The sequence below is a fragment of the Fundulus heteroclitus genome, chromosome 24 (assembly GCF_011125445.2).
Source record: "Fundulus heteroclitus isolate FHET01 chromosome 24, MU-UCD_Fhet_4.1, whole genome shotgun sequence".
Lineage (NCBI taxonomy): Eukaryota > Metazoa > Chordata > Actinopteri > Cyprinodontiformes > Fundulidae > Fundulus > Fundulus heteroclitus.
Genome location: NC_046384.1, coordinates 241,978 through 249,393, shown reverse-complemented (window position 1 = coordinate 249,393; position 7,416 = coordinate 241,978).

Genomic DNA, 7,416 nt, shown 5'->3' with positions numbered 1-7,416 from the left:
TGTTGCCGCGTTACCGGGTCATCTCTGACCCTCGGAGCCAGGAACCAGAAGGCCAGCATCTGCATTTCAGCTCAGAGCTGCTGACGTTCAACTTTTTTTTTTTATCTTCTGGAAGATTAAAAAAAAACTAAACGAGCTGACAGGCCGACAAGTTCAAACATGGATTAATCCACCGCTGAAAATAGACCCTGGTGAGTTCACCGCTGAGAGAAACCATCGGTTTAAAGAATGATCTCCTCCTTCAGGAGAGTTATTAAAGAAAAACAACCAAACTTAACAAAAAATACTGTTCTGTTTTTACAAGCATCCAAAAAAAAAAAGAAAAGCACCAAGAAAAAACATGAATAAAGTAATAACAAACTGACAAACTATAGAAAAACAAAATGAAACTAAAAAAAGCTCCAACAACAAACATGAATAAAGTAAAAACAAACTGACGATAAAATATAGAAAACTAGAGAAAATGAAACAAAAAAAAGCAGAAAAAATGGAAATACAGCCCCTGGCAAAAGTATTCACACCCCTTGAACTTTTTTGTCGAAGTTTTCCCTTCGTGTTTCCTGCAAAGAAGGTCTGTGGGTGCAGCAAGAAGCACAAACCGGATCAAAAAGAAGCTCGTTAACCAAATATTCACCTTTTCCCATGAAAACAGAACCAAAAACAGCCAAAAGGAAACCTTAATTACCCCAAACATGACTTCAGGTCTGAGTTTAAAATCGCTGACATTAAAACGACAACCTGATTATCTTCAAGAATGAGCGGCAGCTGTTTGCCAGGAAGCCTGCGTGAGAATCCATCAGCAGGTCTGGGTTGCGGGGGAAAAGTGAGGCTCTGTGAGGCGATTGTTTTACTGACAGACACGCGGGGGAGGAAACAACCGACGAGAGGTGAAAGACGCTCCTCCAGGCGAGCGCCCAAAGCAGGAGCAGAGAGAGATGAAATCCCCCTCGGAGGGAGAAGACAGAGGAGTTTCCTGTCTGAGGGTCAGTCACGTTGACCCGGTTATCAGCTGATTGGGTCACCTGACCGACGCGGGAGCACGATTCCCATCGTTAGTCTGCAGCCTGTTCCTGCACGCTCCCGTTCCTCCTGACAGCCTAATCCCCGTTTCTGGGAGGCAGCATCTCGCTTCGGCGAGGAACCTTCAGCTGGAGGCGAAGTTTTAAATCTGATGGATCACAGGAGCTTTTATCTGAGTCCGTTTGGCCGTAATTACTTTAGAGAAAAATGCTCTGTCGGATAAATTGATAAAATGCAGCTAATTTACAGTCAAACGTCTTGCAGTCCTCTGAGAATCTGGAAAACTTCTCAAACTGAACCAAAACATCTTGAATACCATTAACCTGCTGGATGTGAACTACGGTTATTTTCCTGCAGTTTTAGGGGGATTTCTTGAAGCATGACTGAAAGACGGAGGCTTTCGTGTTTTGCCGACGTTAAAAGCTAACGGGGAATGTTGCTGTTGCTTTACCTGCAGACAAATCTGCCAGCAGGAAGCAGCAAAAACAAGAGTTTTGGGGATATCTCTAAAAACACTCGAAACGCTGAAACAAACGAGACGACCAAACTGAATTAAATCGGGTCAGAGTGGTGGGGAATCGGTGGCAACTTTCACTGCAGCTATTTTCTGCCGATACGCCACATTTATGCATCATTTGCTGCCATTAACTCTGTGTTTTTCCCCCCACATAGAAGGTACTCCTGACCCAGTGCTTCTGAACTTTACGAAATGCCTTTTCTAGAGGAATCAGCTAATGCATACATGTTACTGCCTTTCTATTTATGCTGTTTAACTTTTTTAGTTGAAAGTACAACTGGCCCAGTGTTTCTGTAGGGAGCTTCAATCCGGAACCATTTCTGTTCTGAGCGACACCGTAACTCAACTTTTCTTTCTTATAGAAAGTACTCCTGGCTCACTGATTCGCCATATAACTTTGTATCGGTTGGTGTTACAGGTGGACCTGAATCGAACTCTATGTAGAATAAGTCTGGTGTTATAATTGCATTTGGTTGAACTATGAACTGGGTCTGTGTGTCTTGTAAAGTAGTCCTGAGATGACTCTTGTCAAACACAGATGCAAAGGGGTTTAATTTTTTTAGATGCACCAAAGATCTGACGCAACAACAAATGTCTAAATGCATTCAAAACCGTTCTGATGAGAAGGAAAACATGTAAAATACGCTGAAACACCATAAAATTATACACAAAGCTCTGGAAAATGTGCAAAACCAACACCTGAAAGACAATAAAGGAATGTGAAAAGGAAAATAACTTGTGTTACTCAACATGGTGCATTGGAACAACCAGATGAAGATAAAGGCTCAAAACAAGCAACGGGAAAGAGAAATAAGGATAAAAGAGAATAAGTAAGCTGAATATACAGAAGAAATAATGAGAAAAGCACTGAAATGTGGACTAAATTTATTCAAGAGACGTGCAATGCTTCTTAAGGGGATAAAATCATCTTAGAAACTGATGAAGATGAGATATAAATGAGGGAAAACATGTAAAATACCCTGAAATGCCATAAAATTATACACAAAGCTCTGCAAAAGTGTGACAACCAACACCTTAAAGACAATAAAGGAACGGGAAAAGGAAAATAACTTGTGTTATATAACATGGTGTGTTGGAACAACCAGATGAAGAAAAAAAGACTCAAAACAAGCAACAGGAAAGAGAAATAAGGATAAAAGAGAATTAGTAAGCTGAAGATAGAGAAGAAATGAGTTGCAATGCTTCTTAGGGGGATAAAATAATCATAGAAACTGAAGAAGATAAGATACAAATGAGGGAAAACATGTAAAATACGCTGAAACACCATAAAATTATACACAAAGCTCTGCAAAAGTGTGAAAACCAACACCCGAAAGACAATAGAGGAATGTAAAAATAACATGTTATTTAATAAGGTGTGTTTGAGCAACCGAATGAAGATAAAAATACTAAAAACAAGCAACAGGAAAGAGAAATAAGGATAAAATAAAATGAGTAAGCTGAAGATAGAGAAGAATTGACGTGCAAAGCTTCTTAGGGGGATAAAATCATCACAGAAACCAAAGATGATAGTTAATACATGAAGAAAAACATGGAAAACTGCATTTTTAGGGTTAGGAAAGTGCATTTCTGCAGAACAAACAAAGTTATCAAAGAACAACACACGTGAATCTGAAAAGGTCTGAACAAGAACAGCAGCTCAGCCTTCAGCCTTCAAGGTCCAGTCCAAACAGCCGCAGTCAGAAAACGCGCGGCGGACGCTCCCCACCGTGGCGTAAAACCTGGTTTTTGTTGCTCTGGCGCAGCTGCAGCGGCGCCTGTGTGCGCGTCTCAGAGGCAGCATGGCATGTTTCCGCCTGCCTCAACAGGTCGCCCCTCATTAAGCACACAAACACGCGCAGCGGAGCGAGGAATGCACACGTCTCCTGACCCACGGAGGCCGCCAGCGTCCCGGCGGGTGCAGTGGACGCAGGAGGCCTCCGTGGCGGCATCACACCGGTAACCACGGCAACGTCGGTATGAGCAGCCGCAGCCTGAAAAAAAACGCTGGAGCCCATCGAGATTTACTCCCTTCATCAAAACCCGCTTATCCGCCCATAAACGCACCGCAGGGCTGTTACGCAGAAAATAAAACGCATAAAACTCTTTAAACTGTCCTCTCACCTTTAAAGCAGAGCATGTTCTGGTCCCTCGACGTGTGAGTGAGTCCGAGCAAAGAGAATAAAAACACAAGTTCAAACGCAGAGTCCTGCCTCTGAGTCTCTCCTCCTCCATCCCTTCACAATAAAAGCCTCCAGCAGCCACCCTGCTCAGCGCTCATTTTTTAGTTTGTCAACCAACAGAGAAAAGAGAGACGCAAAGAAAACTGCACAAACGGAACTAAAAATAAGTAAAATATTCTTAAAATGGCCGTATCTGTTCTTGATGAGCAAATTAATAAAATAATCTGCCAATTAAATAAGATTTTTGCACTTAAAATAGGAACAATTCATCTTCATCTTATTTGAAGTGCAAGAGGTCTAATTATCTTATTTTAGGGGTCAAAATACTCATTCCATTGGCAGATAATATTATTTACCTACTCAAATCCAGGACAAAAACACTAATTTTAAGAAGATTTTACTTATCTTTAGAACCGTTTTTGCACTTAAACAAGACGAAGAAAGTTAAAGCAACGTTTGGATGAAAGACAAAATATGAAAATATTACATAAATAAACCTTAAAGTACACAAATCTCCTCTATATTTTAAAGTGCAATGTTTCATTGCTCTATTTATGTCCATTAGGCCTACTTTAAATATTCATTCTTGTATATAAGTGACTGTGTTTATTCCTGTACTCCGTTTTGTTTTAAAAGCATTTTTCTATTACTTTGTTATAAAAAAGCACATTATTTTTGCATTTTTAGCCATATCCTCATTTTAGATTGTCTGATTTTCTGATTCTATATTGGGCAAGAAAAGCCATTTTAAACTAAAGAAACAATAAACATTCTTCAAAAAGCACAACGATTGCAGAGCAGTACAGCCCTGTTGTTAACAAAGGTTCCACTTTATGTTTTTTAGTTTTAAGAATTACTTTTATTCTTGTTTTCACACTGTAAAACCTAATGAGATGTGGTTAGTTTTCAGGAATCACCTTAATTGAGACAACTATATTTTCACAGCAAGACAAGGCGATATAAAGTGCCTTACAGGAAATCAAAGGAAAAAGATTTAAACAGTATTAAAAACATTTAAACTTTAAACTCTGAGCATAAAAAGCAATAAAAAAATTAAAATAGAAAGTTAATCTTCAGTGTAGGCTTCAATCTTTCATCTTTTTCAGTTTTCAGTCTTGATTTAAAGGAACCTACAGTTTCTGCACATCTGAGGAGCAGAAGAGCTAAATGATGCCACATGTTTAGTTCTGGTTACAGTGAGTAGGAGTCTACGTGGGTCATGACAAGCAACTCAAGACAATCTACAGTCATATTCAATAAATTAAAATATTGCATTAATTACACCCAGACTGATGTTTTGAAGCCTTGATTTCAGTGATTTACGATGATTTTCCGCTTATAGCTCCTAAAAACACAACGTTTGAGATTAGAATATGTCAGGATTCTCTGTGCTGCTCTACTCTAACTCTATTCCACAGGTGTGTCTGGTTGGCTGAGGAGGCGTGGCCCACACCTGCAGCTCGTTGCAGGCGGCTTCCTCTGGCTTCTTAAGCAGAGCGCTGACAGATGGAAGACGCCAGAGCCTTAACCAGTCGTGGTACGACGTGGCCTCTGTCCCTACGCTCGGACACCAGCTTGTGAGTTTTTGCTCTTCGTTTTTTTGACTAATTTTTGGATCTCTGTTTGCCTCAGATTTTTGTGCTTGGATGCACTCACCCGTCTTGACGTCTCGTTCCGAAGAAACAGACCAGCAGAACCGCCTGCTCAGATTTTGCTCTGGCGCTCCCCTCATACTTCCTGGATGTTACCCAGCGAGGCCTGAGTTCCCCTCTCCCGGTTCTTGCTGGTTCTGCATTCACTCTGGTCAATCCATCTGTCAACCGTTGCCGACGAGGTTCGCTCAGGATCCCTCGCCAGTTACATCAGCCGTCCTCAGCCACCAGCCGCCTAACTCCAGCTGAGTAGAATCATAGAGTATTCCCGACGCTACTTCTTCCCGGTTAGGTCCGCCCGGCTAAATGGTAAGCAGCGCACTTCTAGCAATTCCCCTGGTTCAACTTTCAGAGTTCCTGACTTCCTCTTTCTTACAGACTCGCCAGCCTTGACGTTCTGACCCAGCCGACTCACCCGTAGTCCCGTCCTTAGATCTGCTTGTTTCTTATAATAAACATCTTAAAACTGTGTTTTGCCTCCCGATCGTATCTGCATGTGGACTCGTCACCTGAAAACCATGACAGAAGAAGGCTCTGGCCACCAAAGTCCAGCGGATACGTTCGGGCGGCAGTTAGCCGCACAGCAAGAGCAGATGCAGTCGCTAGGTTTAGCCGTAAATTCAACACAGGAGCAGCTCCATAGATTAGCCGCTCAGTTTAGCCAGCTCATGGACACCGTTACTTCCGCGATGACGTCGCCTGTCACTCAAAACACTAGCACCCCGCCTCCCGTCGCTCCGAGCACTGATAATCAGCTTTGGGCTCCGCCACTTGAGAGCGCGTCACCTAGTCCGGAGAGATTCTCTGGTGACCATGGTAGTTGCGGAGGTTTCCTTTTCCAGTGTAAACTGGTGTTTAACCGATCCCCCCAGACTTTCGCCTCAGATGAGGTTAAGATATCTTATGTACTACGACTCCTAACAGGTAAGGCACTTAGTTGGGCTGAGGCTCGATTCCCTGATTGTCAGTCATTCGGGGTTACTTTTCAGGAATTCGTTACCGAGTTTAAGACTATTTTTTCGCCCGAGTTAGATTCGGCTCATCAGTCTCGTCATCTCCTTTCGTTAAAACAGCGCGGTCGACGCGTATCTGACTTCTCAGTGGAGTTTCGTACGGTTGCCGCAGCGGCGGATTGGCAACCCAGACCGTTAAAGGCAGTATTTTTTCAGGCTCTTGATGAGTCCCTTAAGGATGAATTAGCCCGGGTGGAGGAACCCGGGGATTTTGAGGATTTTGTGGCGCTAGCCATTCGGTTGGATACCCGGCTACGTAGTCGGAGCCGAGTTAGACAGAACCAAGTCATGCGATCATCCACCCCTTCCACGCTCACCCATAGGGAACCGCGGTCCGCTCCATCACCTCCTGAACCCATGCAGTTGGGCCAGGTTGGTTTAACCAATAAGGAGCGTCAACAGCGTTTCGCGGGCAACTTATGTCTATACTGTGGAGGGGAGGGTCATTTCCTTAAGGATTGTCCGGTTCGGCCAAAAGATCCAGTCCACCGTTCGTAACGGGGAAAACGGTGGACGTTAATAGTTCAAGCCCCCGAGTAGTTACTAAGGCGCCATCTCTTTCTCGCTTACATTTACCAGTGACGTTAATGTTTGATCAGGATACTTTCGATGTCTCGGCTCTAGTTGATTCAGGTTCGGACTTCAACCTAATTGACCAAACCGTAGTGGATCAGCTTCGTGTGCCGGTCGAACCTTTACCCGAGCCTCTCCGGGTGTCGTCCTTGGATGGGCAGAGTTTAACCTTAATCACCCATCGCACTCGACCTCTAGTAGTAATAGTTTCGGGTAACCACCGGGAACAACTTTCGTTTTTTGTGTTCCCTGTAAAGCGTTCACCCGTTGTTTTGGGTTTAGCCTGGTTAAGTGTCCACAGCCCGCAGTTTAACTGGGCCGAGTCCCGATTAGAATCTTGGTCTCCAGCTTGTCATTCTCGTTGCTTACAGTCCGCTCGTCCTGTATCTGTTACCCCTTCCCCTGAGACAGAATCTGGGGACGTTCTTGACCTATCGCTAGTTCCGGAGGAATACCAC